Source organism: Dermochelys coriacea, chromosome 9 (genome assembly GCF_009764565.3).
Source record: "Dermochelys coriacea isolate rDerCor1 chromosome 9, rDerCor1.pri.v4, whole genome shotgun sequence".
Lineage (NCBI taxonomy): Eukaryota > Metazoa > Chordata > Testudines > Dermochelyidae > Dermochelys > Dermochelys coriacea.
Genome location: NC_050076.1, coordinates 27,212,557 through 27,231,013, shown reverse-complemented (window position 1 = coordinate 27,231,013; position 18,457 = coordinate 27,212,557).

The following is an 18,457-nucleotide window of genomic DNA, read 5'->3' as shown; positions in this document are numbered from 1 at the left end:
CACACCCCAACCCCCTGCCCCAGCCCATTCATGGCCCTGCATACAATTTCCCCACCTAGATGTGGCCCTCGATCCAAAAAGTTTGCCCACCCCTGCATTAGAGCATGCTGTCATCTACCTTTCTAGCCATAAGATATTCTTTTATCTCAATAAGCAAATATAGGGTATCAGAATCCATCTGGTCAGTATATTCAGGGTGGACAGTGAAAATCTGATCTCTGGCTTTTGAATAGAGCATGTCATCTAGTGAAGGTGATCTAGTGGAGTATCTAGCTTTTAGGGCAGTAGTGAATAGAAAGAGACTCTTTTATAGGCTAGATGTGAAGGACAATATTTGAGATGATACAGCTTCTGGGCGAATAGTATAAGAGTGCGGGTTGCCCTGGTTTCCAGCCCCTAATCAGTGGGAAAGTTTTTATTTTACAGGCTAGCAAGGAGTTTTCTGCAACTTTAATGGGAGACTGCAAGCTATCACTGACCAGTTAATGGTCAGGTGCAAAGAGTCAGAGTAAACGTTAGCATTTGCTAACTTGTATGTATGCACAATACATAAAGGATATCGAAAACTCTTCTGAACTGTGGTCAGTCATCCAGACTGTCAACTGTTGGAAGAGAGGATACTGGGCTAGATGGACCATTGGTCTGACTCAGTATGGCCATTCTTATGTCGTACAGACTTCATTTTCTATGGCTGTCAAATAAACTGCTCTAGAATACACTAATTCATACTAATAGTTTTGTTTAATATGCTTTTTTTCAAATTAGTGACAAATAAATGATCAGATCTCATTGTCATGGTCACCTTCATAGATTCAGAAATAGGTTTTGTTTCTTGATAAAGTTTTTTTTCTTCTTTTGGAAGCCAAGGTGTGGTGTTCAGTTTCATTTTTAAAACAAGTGGTGATACATTTTCTGTTATAACGAGAAGAGTTCCATGTCTCCATGTCTACTCGCTTCATTTGCATAATTGCCAGGTTAGTATTTTTAGCACAATGAGTCTGTTCAGAATCTACATCTCAAAGAAGCTCAAATGAGTGAAAACCGTAGGGGTGCGGTGATGTACTGGTTTACATTTGCTGCTAAGGACTCCCTACTGTGAGGGGAAAATAAACAAAACCTTCAGACTTCAGTAAATCACCAGAAACCAGCTCATCCAACATTCAGGTCACGCAGCTCATGCAACATCTCAAACCAGGATGTGTACATGCAGAAGAAAAGTAGATTAAGGCATCCACAACAATCATTTGAAAGTGTCTCTTTCATTAGGGTATATTAATCACACATTTTAAGTTGCAACATACTTTTAATGAAATTAACAAGAACTCTCTGTTCTGCCATCTGGTCTTAGCCTACTGAAAATACCCAAGTTGAGAGTTGCCCTTGGATAGTGTACTTAATGAAGTTGATCCGAACGGCCCATTTAAATTTGTTCCAGCCTACTGTTTGAAATGAGAATTGCTACAGAGTAAACTCTTCCCAACTACAGTAGCACAAACTAAGATTTACAGTATATAGAGTTCCTTGCATGTACAGTAATATGGAGAAGTTTTTTTAAAAAATAGGGCTTGATTCTCACACCTATATACATCAGGAGCAACTCCACTTGAGTTAGAATATAAGAATATTGGGTCAGACCAATGGTCCAACAAGCCAAATATCCTATATTCCAATAGTTGCTGGTATCAGATGCTTCAGGGGGAGTAAACAGAACAGGACAATTTATTGAGTGATCCAGTCATCCAATCCCAGCTTCTAACAGTCAGAGGTTTAGGGACACTCAGGGCATGTGGTGGCATTCCTGACAATCTTGACTAATAGCCATTGATGCACCTAGACAGATTGGAGGATTGGGCCAAAAGAAATCTGATGAGGTTCAGCAAGGACAAATGAAGAGTCCTGCACTTAGGAAGGAAGAATCCCATGCACGGCTACAGGCTGGGGACCAACTGGCTAAGCAGCAGTTCTGCAGAAAAGGACCTGGGGATTACAGTGGACAAGAAACTGGATTTGAGTCAGCAGTGTGCCCTCGTTGCCAAGCAGGCCAACGGCATATTGGGCTGTATTAGTAGGAGCATTGCCAGCAGATCAAGAGAAGTGATTATTCCCCTCTATTTGGCCCTGGTGAGGCCACCTGGAGTATTGCGTCCAGTTTTGGTCCCCCCACTAGAGAAGGGATGTGGACAAATTGGAGAGAGTCCAGCGGAGGACAACGAAACTGATTAGGGGGCTGGGGCACATGACTTATGAGGAGAAGCTGAGGGAACTGTGGTTATTTAGTCTGCAGAAGAGAAGAGTGAGGGGGGAATTTGATAGAGCCTTCAGCTACCTGAAGAGGGGTATGACGCAGCAGGGAGTGGGGCGGATTTGACCTGGGAATGTTGCAGGGGAGTTTCATTGGGGATGGGAGACGTCCCTTGAGGGAAGATACCTGAGCCTGGAACCTGAGCCAGGAGCGGGGTGATAGCTTCTGCCCAGGAAACTGGACAAAGGCTGGAGTAGGAGCTGGGGAGAGGCTGGGTGAAATGGCTGCAGGGGTTTCCAGTTATGGGGGAGTTGGCTGGGGAAGAGGAGGGAGCCCCAAGGCTAGGGTCTAATCTCCCTGACCCGCAGAAGGGCCTGACGAGATCCTGTTTATGCCTGCAAGCTCTGGTTTGAACTGCGTTCCTGTTGTCTCTAATAAACCTTCTGTTCTACTGGCTGGCTGAGAGTCATGGTGAATTGCAGGAAGTGTGGGTGCAGGGCCCGGACTCCCCCTCATGCTGTGACAGGGGATTCCAAAGGGGATGGAGCTCAGCTGTTCTCAGTGGTGGCAGATGACAGAAAAAGGAGCAATAGTCTCAAGTTACAGTGGGGGAGGTCTAGGTTGGATATTAGGAAGCATTATTTCACTAGGAGGGTGGTGAAGCACTGGAATGGGTTACCTAGGGAGGTGGTGGAATCTCCATCCTTAGAAGTTTTTAAGGCCTGGCTTGACAAAGCCTTGGCTGGGATGATTTAGTTGGTGTTGGTCCTGCTTTGAGCAGGGGATTGGACTAAATGATGTCCTGAGGTCTCATCCAAACTAATATTCTGTGATTATATCCTTATCTAATTCTTTTTTTAACACAGTTATACTTCTGGCCTTCACAACATCCCCTGGAAATGAGTTCTACGTGTAGATTATGTGTTGTGTGAAATACGTCCTTATATTTGTTTGAAATCTGCTGCATATTCATTTCTTTGTATGACCTCCGGTTCTTGTGTTATGTGAAAACGTAACTACTTCCCTATTCATTTTCTCCACACCAGTCATGATTTGATAGATCTCTATTGTATCCCCTCAGCTGTCTCTTTTCCAGTTGAACAATTCCAGTCTTTTTAATCTCTTCTCAGTGGATGTTCCATACCCTTAATTATTGTTGCCTTTCTTTGTACCTTTTCCAATTATATCTGGGTTTTTTGAGATGGGATATTCAGAACTGCATACAGTATTCAAGGTGTGTGTGACAGGTTGGGTCACAGAAACTTCCTCAAGACAGTCACTAGATGTGCTAGGATACCACTGAGAACAAACCCCCTGCCAGAAAAGGCTTCTCTCCACTCCCATCTTGCTGAGCTAGACACACCAGTCGGACCCAGCACAGACCAAAAAGCTGGGCCGCCACCCCCGCCCGCAGTTCACAGAAACTAAGATTCACTTAGCCCAGGGATTTCTCAGTTAACAGGGACTTTCCCTGCACCCAGTATTCAGTCTTTCTAGGAGCCTAAACCCCAAATGAATCCATTTTATGCTGTATAAAACTTATTCAGGGTAAACTCATAAATTGTCTGCTCTATAGCTGTGCATATCTCCCCCATATCTGTTTGCTCCCCCAGGTATTAATTCCTTTGAGTTTATTAATAAACAAAAAAGTGATTTTATTACGTTTAAAAAGTAGGGTGTAAGTGGTTTCAAGTAATAACAGACAGAACAAAGTAAGTTACTAAGCAATATAAAACAAAACATGCAAGGCTAACTTAGTATTTGTAACTAGATTCTTAGTAAAAAGAAAAGGAGTACTCGTGGCACCTTAGAGACTAACAAGTTTATTTGAGCATAAGCTTTCGTAAGCTACAGCTCACTTCATTGGATGCATGCAGTGGAAAATACGGTGGGGAGGTTTCATATATACAGAGAACATGAAACAATGGGTGTTACCGTACATACTGTAATGAGAGTGATCAGGTAAGGTGAGCTATTACCAGCAGGAGAGGAAAAAAACCTTTTGTAGTGATAATCAAGGTGGGCCATTTCCAGCAGTTGACAAGAACATCTGAGGAACAGTGTGGGGGAGAGGAAATAAACAGGGGGAAATAGTTTTACTTTGTCTAATGACCCATCCACTCCCAGTCTTTATTCAAGCCTGATGTAATGGTGTCCAGTTTGCAAATTAATTCCAATTCAGCAGTCTCTCGTTGGAGTATGTTTTTGAAGGTTTTTTTGTTGACCAATTGCAACTTTTAGGTCTGTAATCAAGTGACCAGAGAGACTGAAGTGTTCTCTGACTAGTTTTTGAATGTAATAATTCTTGACGTCTGATTTGTGTCCATTTATTCTTTTACATAGAAACTGTCAGGTTTGGCCAATGTACATGGCAGAGGGGCATTGCTGGCACATGATGGCATATATCACATTGGTAGATGTGCAGGTGAACCAGCCTCTGATAGTGTGGCTGATGTGATTAGGCCCTGTGATGGTGTCCCCTGAATAGATATGTGGACAGAATTGGCAACGGGCTTTGTTGCAAGGATAGGTTCCTGGGTTAGTATTTCTGTTGTGTGGTTGCTGGTGAGTATTTGCTTCAGGTTGGGAGGCTGTCTGTAAGCAAGGACTGGCCTGTCTCCCAAGATCTGTGAGTGATGGGTCGTCCTTCAGGATAGGTTATAGATCCTTGATAATGCGCTGGAGAGGTTTTAGTTGGGGGCTGACCGTGACGGCTAGTGGCGTTCTGTTATTTTCTTTGTTGGGCCTGTCCTGTAGTAGGTAACTTCTGGGTATTCTTCTGGCTCTGTCAATCTGTTTCTTCACTTCAGCAGGTGGGTACTGTAGTTGTAAGAACGCTTGATAGAGATCTTGTAGGTGTTTGTCTCTGTCTGAGGAATTGTACCATAGAGCTTGGCTGTAGACAATGGATCATGTGGTGTGGTCTGGATGAAAGCTGGACGCATGTAAGTAAGTATAGCAGTCAGTAGGTTTCCAGAATAGGGTGGTGTTTATGTGACCATCGCTCATTAGCACTGTAGTATCCAGGAAGTGGATCTCTTGTGTGCACTGGTCCAGGCTGAGGTTGATGGTGGGATGGAAATGGGTGGACTCCTCCTGAAGGTCGAAACAGCAGACTGGACTTCTACATAGAGTGCTTCCGCCGACGTACACGGGCTGAAATTGTGGAAAAGCAGCATCACTTGCCCCATAACCTCAGCCGTGCAGAACACAATGCCATCCACAGCCTCAGAAACAACTCTGACATCATAATCAAAAAGGCTGACAAAGGAGGTGCTGTCGTCATCATGAATAGGTTGGAATATGAACAAGAGGCTACTAGGCAGCTCTCCAACACCACTTTCTACAAGCCATTACCCTCTGATCCTACTGAGGGTTACCAAAAGTAACTGCATACCCAGGCCAGTCCTTGCTTACAGACAGCCCCCCAACCTGAAGCAAATACTCACCAGCAACCACACATCACACAACAGAACCACTAACCCAGGAACCTATCCTGGCAACAAAGCCCATTGCCAATTCTGTCCAAATATCTATTCAGGGGACACCATCATAGGGCCTAATCACATCAGCCACTCTATCAGAGGCTCATTCACCTGCACATCTACCAATGTGACATATGCCATCATGTGCCAGCAATGCCCCTCTGCAATGTACATTGGTCAAACTGGACAGTCTCTACGTAAAAGAATAAATGGACACAAATCAGACGTCAAGAATTATAACATTAAAAAACCAGTCAGAGAACACTTCAGTCTCTCCGGTCACTCAATTACAGAGCTAAGAGTGGCTATTCTTCAACAAAAAAACTTCAAAAACAGACTCCAACGAGAGACTGCTGAATTGGAATTAATTTGCAAACTGGATACAATTAACTTAGGCTTGAATAGAGACTGGGAGTGGATGAGTCATTACACAAAGTAAAACTTTTCCCCATGTTATTTCTCCCCCCCACCCCACCCCCCACTGTTCCTCAGACATTCTTGTTAACTGCTGGAATGGCCCACCTTGCTTGTCACCATGAAAGGTTTTCCTCCTTCACCCCCCGCTCCTGCTGGGGATGGCTCATCTTAAGTGATCACTCTCCTTACAGTGTGTATGATAAAACCCATTATTTCATGTTCTCTGTGTGTGTATATAAATCTCCCCACTGTATTTTCCACCAAATGCATCCGATGAAGTGAGCTGTAGCTCACGAAAGCTTATGCTCAAATAAATTTGTTAGTCTCTAAGGTGCCACAAGTACTCCTTTTCTCTCTGGTAGTAGAGGCTGCTAATTAGCACAGGAAACAGCCTCTTTTCCGCTCCTCACTACAAGATAACGAACACAAGAGACTGGGTCTCTTTGGGAGGAAAGTTTACTGATCAGCCACCCTTCTGCTAAGGGTTGCCAATTATTCTGCTCTACTAGCAAATTATGGCTACTCTAACTATAGTAAAATACAAGAGCTCGTGGAGGACCTCCCCGAGCACAGACGTCCTCAACTCAATGCCATTATCAATGAGGAACAGTTAATAGCCCGCACTGCGCTGCAAGCCTCAATGGATGTAGCAGACACAGCTGCCTGAACAACTGCAACAGCTGTGGTTATGAGAAGAACATCCTGGTTGCAGGCTTCGGGAATTCCAAAAGAACTACAGCTAAAAAAAGTGGAGGACCTCCCCTTCTATAGGGATAAACTATTCTCGTCTCAAACAGACGACATCCTCCATACCATGAAGGCCTCCCAAGCGACGCTGCGTACCCTAGGCATACACCCATCACCTCACAAATGCCCTCACTTTACACCATACCAGAGGTCACGAGACACTTCGTTTAACCGTCAACAACCACAATACTTCACTCAGAACAGACCTAAACAATGGGCTCAGAGATGACAAAGCTCCAGGCCTCGTCCACCCGTTCATCTACATCTAAGCCACAATTTTGAAGTACTGGTCGAGGGTATGCACAGCCCAGTGATTGGAGTTTATCGGAGCCAACCTATACTCCATACAAGCCCAGGCAATATTGCCAAACCACAGATTCGCTACATTGACCAATCTTATTTCCACGGTGACCATCAGCCCACAAACTTCAGTGAGGACATGCCTTCAGATTCTGGGACATATGGCAACTATGACTTTCATAGTAAAGTATGCCAAACTCCATATGCGCTGTCTGCAGCACTAGTCGAGCATAGTCTATGCACCCGCCAAACACTCTCTCAACAGATGTGTGATACTGCCACCAAGGGTTATCCTCTCCCTACAATGGTGGGCACAGCCAGGGAATGTATGCTCCGGGATTCCCTTTCAACAAGACCCCCCATCAGTGACTATTACAACAGATGCCTCCCTGATCAGTTGGGGCGCCCACTTGGGTCACCACAATGTACAAGGCAAGTGGTCTGTGACGGAAACCCGACTACATATCAATCTCCTGGAACTTTGCACAGTATAATGCATGCAGACACTTCCTCCCATTCATACGAGAAACCTCAATCTCTATTCTCACCGACAATGTGGCGTGCACGTTTTACATCAATCACCACAGAGAAGCCCGGTCTCACTCGCTATGCGTAAAAGCTATGAATTTATGAAACGTCTGCATCTGCAACAATATAAACATCACAGCATCATACGTATCAGGGTGCCAAAACACTACAGCTGACAACCTCAGCAGGCACTTCTCACAGGAACACAAGTGGGAAATCCATGACAGTGTTCTTGATACAATATTCCAAAAATGGAGTCACCCAGTAATCGACCTTTTCGCCTCAGCAACAAATCACAAATGTCCGCTATTTTGCTCCAGGGCAGGCCTGACACTGGGATCATTAGGGGATGCCTTCCTCATCCTGTGGAACGCGTCACTCATGTATGCCTTCCCGCTGATACCACTGATACCACGGGTCATCCGCAAGATATGACTCGACAGAGCATACTTCATTTTCATTGTCCCCACATGGCCCAGACAGACTTGGTTTCCATACCTCTCACGTCTAGCAGTCTGTGCACCACAACCACAGCCTTTCTGGATGAACCTCCTGTCTCAGAACAAGACGCTCCATCCAGACCCAGCAAAAACACCATCTCAAAGCATGGCTCCACTCTGGTTCCGACATGGGGAATTGAACTGTTCAGAGAAAGTAAAACAGGTATTACTAAATAGCCATCACCTCACCACTAGAAATACTTACCACCACAAGTGGAGAAGATTCTCCCTTTGGTGTCAGCAAAAATAGAGGCGCCTCTATCTATGATCCTAGACTACCAACTAGAACTGAAGGAAACGGGGTTAGCCATAAGCAATATTAAAGTACACCTCGCTGCCAACATGGCCCTCCATGAACAGATAGGAGCTTCAATATTCGCTTACCCGATTACACGGCGCTTTCTAGCAGGTATACAGAACATGTACCCAGAAGTACGCCAACCTGCACCACCATGGGATCTCAAGCTTGTGCTCAAATATCTCACAAGACCACCCTTCGAACCTCTAGCAACCTGCTCACTCCTTCATATGTCAATGAAGGTTGCATTCCTAGTGGCAATCATGTCTGCCAGACATGTCAGCGAAATAGGAGTATTGATGGCTGAACCACTGTACACTGTATTTAGACAAAATCATGTTACGTCCTCACACAAAATTCTTACCTAAAGTGTCTACAAATTTTCATATTAACCAAACCATACACTTACCTGCCTTCTATCCCAGGGATCTCAAACTCGAATCACCAAGAGAGCCACATGAGGACTAGTACATTGGCTTGAGGGCCGCAACACCTTTCCATATAAAGGTACAAAAGCCCCCCCCCCAGCCCACCCCCACTCCACCCCTTCCATGAGGCTCTGCCCCTGCCCTACCTCTTCCCACCCCTTCCCCACCCCCATTCCAACCCTTCCCAAAGTCCCCACCCCCAACTCCGTACCCTCCCAGCCCCTATTCCAACCCCTTCCCCAAATCCCTGCTCCTGCCCCGCCTCTTCTCTGCCTCTTCCCCTGAGTGCATGGCTCCTCACTCTTCCCCACTGGAAAGCGCTAAGCTATTTGGTGGCGGGAAGCACCTGGAGGTAGGCAGAGGAGCGGGGACTTGGACACTGTGGGGAGGGGAGCTTGGCGGCCCGCAGAAAATAACCCCATGGGCCGCATACCTGTTCTATCCCAAGCCACATAACTCTCAAGAAGCAACGTTGCACATGCTAGATGTCAGAAAGGCTGTAGCCTTCTACTTGGACAGAACTAAACCATTTTGCAAGTCACCAAGACTATTTGTCTCTATGGCAGACTGCATAGGGCTCTACAATATCAACCCAGAGACTCTCCAAATGGATCTCTACCTGTATTCAAACTTGCTACCACCTGCATCACAAAGAACCCCCCACGGGCATCAGATCTCACTCAGCGCAAGCCAGGGCGACATCAATTGCCTTCTTGAACAATGTCCCCTTAATAGATATTTGTAGATCTGCAACCTGGACATCGGAGCACACTTTTGCAAAGCATTACGCTATCACCCAAGGCCTTGTCTCAGACTCTATCGTTGGCTTTACAGTGCTCTCATCACACACTTATACATGACTCCGAACCCCTAACACCCGTGGTGGGGTACTGCGCTACAAGCTCCTAGAGTGGAGGACCCACAGGGACACCACTCAAAGAAGAGGAAGAAGTTACTCACCTTGTGCAATAACGATGGTTCTTTGAGATGTGTGTCCCATGGGGTGCTCCACTACCCACCCATCTCCCCTCTACTTTGGAGTTCACACAGCTGAGCTCTGCGGTAGAGAAGGAATGGAGGGGATGGTCGGGGGAGCCCGCGCTACAGGAGGTGCCAACGGCTGCATGAGACGACTCCTGTGCCCGCCCTTCCCCCGACTGAATACTGCTGTGAGAAATCTCCGATCTCCAGCTCAGGGACTCACCGACACCTAGAGTGGAGCACCCACAGGGACACATCTCGAAGAACCATTGTTACTGCATAAGATAAGTAACTTCTTATACTCTCAAAGGGTTACACATATGTAAAGGTGGTTTGAATAAAATCTGATTCCAGATTATTGTGTATATGGGCAGAAAATTCCCAAGTGAAGTCATAGGAAAGCTGTCTCATATAAAGGACTGAACAAGATAAACATGTTATTATTACAATACTTGGATAAGTAGTTCAAAATTGGAAATAAGTTCATACATTTTTAAGATCTGGAACGTTGAGCACTCAGGGTTCTATTTAGTGGAGTCCTGCAACAGTCCCAATTAGTTTCAAACCCAACCAGAAGTTCTTGTTGTGTGGCATCTCAAAAATTGCATCTTCTTATGTTATTAGTCCAGTCAATGCCTCTCTGTAAAGGTACCAATGAATTAATTTAACTACTTAAGACAACAAAATGCATGATAAGTTGGAGAAGATACTGAAAAGCCTAACACCATTTAAAATGATAAATCATATCCTTCTTGAGTCAAATGTTTGTTATAACAAGCATGGTATTACTCTTCTAACAGGTTTACTGACAGTATCAATGACTTGTGAACTTTGAAGGAATGCAGACTTCCTAACTGGAACATAGGTAATTAAAATTTACTTTAGCTGAAATTCTGTAACAATTATAATTGCTCTTACTTAACAAAGATAGGGATAGACTGGCAACTGTTAAGCTTTTTTATTCTCTATACTAGTGAATTACAGGATGAAGATTCAAAATCATGTCATATCAGTTACACAGCAAATGGTTTTACAATAATTTACTTTTATTCATATTCCCCATGGCATCAGGTTAATATCAATTAAACACACTAGGCCATATTACCTCTTTCAATCTTCATTTCTGTTGTTATGAGAACAACAACAAAAAAGTAAATGCCTAATTTTTATTTTGTTAAATCCTGTTTTAACAAAAAGTGTCATTTATATTATATCAGACAAGAAGTCTGCTTCAACGGAATGTGGATCATCTATTTTAAGTACTACTATACATACCACATAAAATCATTAAACAGTAACTTGCAGACGACTCTGATCCATGGAAATTATCATAATATAGAAAATGAGGCACTGTAGAAAGGATCTGTTTTGTTCTTGTAACTATGTTTATATATTTTCCCCCAGTGAGAACAGCAATGGAAACAACAATGTGATTATTTTGACTTTATGGCTTTTCTGTGATGCTGATCGCTGTAGTAACTGAGCTGCACCCCTGTGAGAAAGATAGACACAATTAGTCAAATTTTAGAAGTTGGGAATTGAGGCACAGACAGCCAGGGTCCTCATCCAAAGCACGTTGAAACCAATGAGAGTTTTTTCCACTGCCTTCAGTAGGTGTCGGATCAGGACCCGAGTGTCTTACCTATGGTCACATTAAAAAGTAATAGAACATTGTTGGGAACCCCAATCTCCTGTCTCAACAATTATTCCTTTCCAGATGTTGGGCTAAACATATCTCCTAACCCAGGCAGTTGTTAAGTACATACTTGTTTTTATACCTAAATATTTTTTTTCCAGAACTGGCCTGTGGCCATTACAGCATAGGGTTTCTTCTTTTTCTCTTTCTTATCTACTTGACTTCTTATCTACCATATATTTACCCAGGCAACAACATGCCAGATGCTTTCAATGTTTGTGAATAAAGCTGAATGAAAGATAATGATTTCATTCCACAGATGTTTGTAGGAAATCTTTTGCCTGGATGCTTGCCCAACAAGTTCGGTTTATGGTACTGGGGTTGAACAACTTCAAAACATCGAAACAAAATTCAGATGGAACTGCAATTTCCACCCAAAACCATTGTGTCAGCATGTACCCCTATGTTCACCCCTTTTACAAGACTATGATAAATTTCATACAAAGTATGACCTGTGTAATATCATTTTAAAACTCATAATTTACTGATCATTATTGTCCTGGTAAAATGTGTGGCAACTTTGTATATAAAGTTACAAGATTCTACTGTATGATATTACTAAAGACTCTGTGACAAAGTTCCTCCTCTGCCTTGGTAGGTCCTGTGCTTTTTGGCGGATTTGCTTGCCTCAAAGATTCATAGCAGCCTCAGTTTGGCCACTTTTGCAAGTGGCTCAAACCTGCCATTCACTCAGCTAACCTCATCACTGGCCAGAATGGGGAAAAGAAGGAGAACAATCCCCACAGTCTCTGCTGGTCCACCTAGTGGATCGGGGGACAGGCCAGGGACCTTCCCCTCTGGTGGGATCCACAGTCCAGGTCAACTCCTCCTGTATCCAATAGGGAGTTGAGGGGAACCCTGGCTCGCTCTCTACTCCAGGTTCCAGCCCAGGGCCCTGTGGATCACAGCTGTCTACAAAAAGAAAAGGAGTACTTGTGGCACCTTAGAGACTAACAAATTTATTAGAGCATAAGCTTTCGTGAGCTACAGCTCACTTCATCGGATGCACGAAGTGAGGTGTAGCTCACGAAAGCTTATGCTCTAATAAATTTGTTAGTCTCTAAGGTGCCACAAGTACTCCTTTTCTTTTTGCGAATACAGACTAACACGGCTGCTACTCTGAAAGCTGTCTGCAGTATTTCATGTAACACCTGTGTGACAGCTACAGCTCCCTGGGCTACTTCCTCTTGGCCTCCTCCCAATACCTTCTGTATCCTCACCACAGGACCTTCCTCCTGATGCTTGATAGCATTTGTACTCCTCAGTCCTCCAGAGGCACGCCCTCTCGCTCTCAGTTCCTTGCGCACCCCTCAGTGACTGAAGTGAGGTCCTTTTTAAACCTGATTAGCCTGCCTTAATTGATTCTAGCAGCTTCTTAATTGGCTCCAGGTGTCCTAATTAGCCTGTCTGCCTTAATTGGTTCCAGCAAGTTCCTGATTGTTCTGGAACTGTCCCTGAAAAAGGACCTGCCTAACCTGGGGCTAATATATCTGCCTTCTGATAGTTTCCCTCCTTATTTAAACTGGTACTGTACTTCAGTCAGGGTCTTTAACTTCCAGCACAGCCCAGAACTTACTGTCAAGCATGGAATGTGGTTTAACTCGCCTTGCTTGTGTAATGATCAGATACACTAATCTGTGGCCTTACTTGTTGAATTCAATCAATTATAAATTATAAAACACACACAAAAATCTCTCTCCTGTAGCCATCTGGCCCGACCCTGTCACAACAGGTTCTAAGTCTGGGGAACAGTCACAAACCAGTGCCTAGAGACAAAAGGTTAGCCAATTCCTCAGCCAGGTGTCAACAAAATCAAATAGATCATAGTCTGGTTAAGTGGCCATTCTTTGGGAGGAAAGAGGATGTGGGTGAAAATCTACATCTTGACAAAAAAGAGCTGGGGATTTCCATCCACACAGACTTTGTCTCCTGAACCTCAGCTAACAATTTTTCAAAAAGAAGGAAAAGTATAAGAGGAAAGAAGAGATGTCCCAAGTTATATCTTCCTCCTTTTCTCTCTAATGCAGATTTTTCACAACTTTCCTTGTAACTAACATCTCATAACGTCTGCAAATGTGGTTGCCAATTCAAGCAGCATGTAATTACCAACTTTGCCACCTACAGGCAATTGTTACAATGTATATTCTAGCCTAAAATCTACAGTTGATTCAAAACTATACAAACCCAACCAATAAAATGAAGCTGATGTGAATAAAAGGCTAATAGGATTTTAAAAAATAAAATTATGGTAATATGTTGTGATGGTCCATTATTAGGCCCTGATCATACAAAGATATTTGCTTGTGTGGACACCTGGCTCTGCATGATCAAACATTTAGACTGTAAATTCTTCAGGGCTGGGACCATGTCATTTTCTTTGTTTGTAAAATGATTGGCACATTTAGAGGCACTGCACAAATAATACATAGTAATTACTATTTGAGAAAGGAACAAGTAAAATGTGAGTGGATAAAAATAGCATTTTATAAAACTAACTAGCAGGCATGTGCTTAAATTCCAGCATTAATAAAGAGTATTTTTCAGAGCTAAAAGGAATCAGGCAATAGATTCTTGAAACGGAGAAGGAAAAAAACTGCTTCCTTGCTGTCTTATATTTCTTTTTAAATAAACCAAAAGCAGCAAATGTTCTTTCAGTCCCACCAAAACATTGAATTTCACAAGTTCATAAGGCTGTATTTAGCATTACTTCATCAGCACATTCAGTCATTCTCAGTGTGACAGCAATTACTTTTGCATGAATATTCACTGTAGATTATATTTAGTTATAAAACAGAACCTCCTCTCCTTCAGCATAAGAAAAACGAGCTGGTTCCAGCCAAGAACCGGACTGTGTTTGCACGACCACTTTCCCCTTCCTGCCCCTTAAAATCAAATAAACAAACATCATCCTTTATTTGAATGTGCCTTACATAGTAAAAAACCTGTATATTTTTCTATTTCAAATACTTTTGCTGAAAGTCTAGATCTACCTGCTTGCATCTCTCATCGCTTGCTTCATAAATCTTCTAATGTTATTGCTTTTATGAAAACAAGGAATCTGGTGGCACCTTAAAGACTAACAGATTTATCTGGGCATAAGCTTTCGTGGGTAAAAAAACCACTTCTTCAGATGCATGGAGTGAAAATTACAGATCCAGGCATTATTATACTGAGTCAGTATAATAATGCCTTCATCTGTAATTTTCACAGTATAATAATGCCTGCATCTGTAATTTTCACTCTATGCATCTGAAGAAGTGGGTTCTTTACTCACAAAAGCTTATGCCCAAATAAATCTGTTAGTCTTTAAGGTGCCACCAGACTCCTCATTGTTTTTGTAGATAGAGACTAACACGGGTACCCCCTGATGCTTTTATTAAATTCATCCCAGGTACCATATTTCAGCAGCTGTATTCGTGGCTTACCTGAAATGCATGAGAAAGATGCAATAATTTAACAACACTTTTATCCTAAAATTGACTCATATTTAATCCCATAAAATGTTAATTCTATTTAATATTATATTAACATTTAATTTCAATGGGAACTGTTTTAATGATAAAGCATGTCTTAGTTTGCCTATTCCGGTATGTGTGTTGTAGGGAAAAATACTTTTTGGCCTCCGTCCCATAATCTGCACAGAGATTTTTTTGATAATTTCTTTTAATATTAGCTTTTATCAATAATTAAAAACCATTAATATGAATAATTCAAAGTAATCTGAGAGTACAAAATAAAATCCCAATCAATCCCTCCCTACCCATTTATACTCAAACAAGATCTTCCATTTTTCAAGAAACATGATCTCACTATGCACAAAGAATCAGCCATAAAAACACAAGCCCCATAAATAAAGAATCCCATTTAATAATGCAATAGAATTTTAGAGGCAACCTACACACAAATACATGATAACAATGAATTGTAAGTATTAGGGACTGGCTATCTCTTTATATGTCGATTTCAGAGTAGCAGCCGTGTTAGTCTGTATTCGCAAAAAGAAAAGGAGTACCCGTGGCACCTTAGAGACTAACAAATTTATTAGAGCATAAGCTTTCGTGAGCTACAGCTCACTTCATCGGATGCATTTGGTGGAAAAAACAGGAGAGATTTTATACACACACACACACACACACACACACACACAGAGCATGAAACAATGGGTTTATCATACACACTGTAAGGAGAGTGATCACTTAAGATAAGCCATCACCAGCAGCAGGGGGGGGGGGAAAAGGAGGAAAACCTTTCATGGTGACAAGCAAGGTAGGCTAATTCCAGCAGTTAACAAGAATATCAGAGGAACAGTGGGGGGTGGGGTGGGAGAGAGAAATACCATGGGGAAATAGTTTTACTTTGTGTAATGACTCATCCATTCCCAGTCTCTATTCAAGCCTAAGTTAATTGTATCCAGTTTGCAAATTAATTCCAATTCAGCAGTCTCTCGTTGGAGTCTGTTTTTGAAGCTTTTTTGTTGAAGGATAGCCACTCTTAGGTCTGTGATCGAGTGACCAGAGAGACTGAAGTGTTCTCCAACTGGTTTTTGAATGTTATAATTCTTGACGTCTGATTTGTGCCCATTCATTCTTTTACGTAGAGACTGTCCAGTTTGGCCAATGTACATGGCAGAGGGGCATTGCTGGCACATGATGGCATATATCACATTGGTAGATGCGCAGGTGAACGAGCCTCTGATAGTGTGGCTGATGTGATTAGGCCCTATGATGGTATCCCCTGAATAGATATGTGGACAGAGTTGGCAACGGGCTTTGTTGCAAGGATAGGTTCCTGGGTTACAGAGTAGCAGCCGTGTTAGTCTGCTCTAATAAATTTGTTAGTCTCTAAGGTGCCACAAGTACTCCTTTTCTTCCTGGGTTAGTGGTTCTGTTGTGTGGTGTGTGGTTGCTGGTGAGTATTTGCCTCAGATTGGGGGGCTGTCTGTAAGCAAGGACTGGTCTGTCTCCCAAGATCTGTGAGAGTGATGGGTCGTCCTTCAGGATAGGTTGTAGATCCTTGATGATGCGTTGGAGAGGTTTTAATTGGGGGCTGAAGGTGATGGCTAGTGGCGTTCTGTTGTTTTCTTTCTTGGGCCTGTCCTGTAGTAGGTGACTTCTGGGTACTCTTCTGGCTCTGTCAATCTGTTTCTTCACTTCAGCAGGTGGGTATTGTAGTTGTAGGAATGCATGATAGAGATCTTGTAGGTGTTTGTCTCTGTCTGAGGGGTTGGAGCAAATGCGGTTATATCGTAGCACTTGACTGTAGACAATGGATCGAGTGGTATGATCTGGATGAAAGCTAGAGGCATGTAGGTAGGAATAGCGGTCAGTAGGTTTCCGATATAGGGTGGTGTTTATGTGACCATCGCTTATTAGCACCGTAGTGTCCAGGAAGTGGATCTCTTGTGTGGACTGGTCCAGGCTGAGGTTGATGGTGGGATGGAAATTGTTGAAATCATGGTGGAATTCCTCAAGAGCTGCTTACAGACAGCCCCCCAATCTGAAGCAAATACTCACCAGCAACCACACACCACACAACAGAACCACTAACCCAGGAACCTATCCTTGCAACAAAGCCCGTTGCCAACTCTGTCCACATATCTATTCAGGGGATACCATCATAGGGCCTAATCACATCAGCCACACTATCAGAGGCTCGTTCACCTGCGCATCTACCAATGTGATATATGCCATCATGTGCCAGCAATGCCCCTCTGCCATGTACATTGGCCAAACTGGACAGTCTCTACGTAAAAGAATGAATGGGCACAAATCAGACGTCAAGAATTATAACATTCAAAAACCAGTTGGAGAACACTTCAATCTCTCTGGTCACTCGATCACAGACCTAAGAGTAGCTATCCTTCAACAAAAAAGCTTCAAAAACAGACTCCAACGAGAGACTGCTGAATTGGAATTAATTTGCAAACTGGATACAATTAACTTAGGCTTGAATAGAGACTGGGAATGGATGAGTCATTACACAAAGTAAAACTATTTCCCCATGGTATTTCTCCCTCCCACCCCACCCCCCTGTTCCTCTGATATTCTTGTTAACTGCTGGAATTAGCCTACCTTGCTTGTCACCATGAAAGGTTTTCCTCCTTTTCCCCCCCCCTGCTGCTGGTGATGGCTTATCTTAAGTGATCACTCTCCTTACAGTTTTCAGAGTAGTAGCCGTGTTAGTGTGTATGATAAACCCATTGTTTCATGTTCTCTGTGTGTGTGTGTGTGTGTGTATATATAAATCTCTCCTCTGTTTTTTCCACCAAATGCATCCGATGAAGTGAGCTGTAGCTCACGAAAGCTTATGCTCTAATAAATTTGTTAGTCTCTAAGGTGCCATGGGTACTCCTTTTCTTTTTATATGTCGAAATGTTTAAGGAAGAGCTTTTGAAATGCAAATGACTTTTTACCTTCTGACATAATGGCAAAAAAAAGTGTGTGTGGGGGGTGGGCCTAAGAGATTGGGTGTTTTAATATATTCCGATTAACCCAGAGTAACATTGCAAGAACCCTCCCAGTGATCAGCAGGGTGCAGAGATTTGCAGTGGTTTTGAAAAGGTCATTATCTAGGAGACAGGTTGCAGGCGGCAGTGGCTTCAGTTAATCTTGTAAAATTCACATCCAAGAAATGTGATCTTTATGCTCTCATGTGGTTAAAAAGCAGCATTGCAGCATGTTTGTTTGGAATACAGTTTTGTAGCCAAAGCAAATGAAACAAGAGTGTAGTAATATCATTAATATTTGTTAAAATCTAAGTAAACAGTTTTACTGGCAAAATACAGTTTGGAGGCAAGAGTTCTCTCTCTTTCTTTCTCACAACATGTACTCTCTCT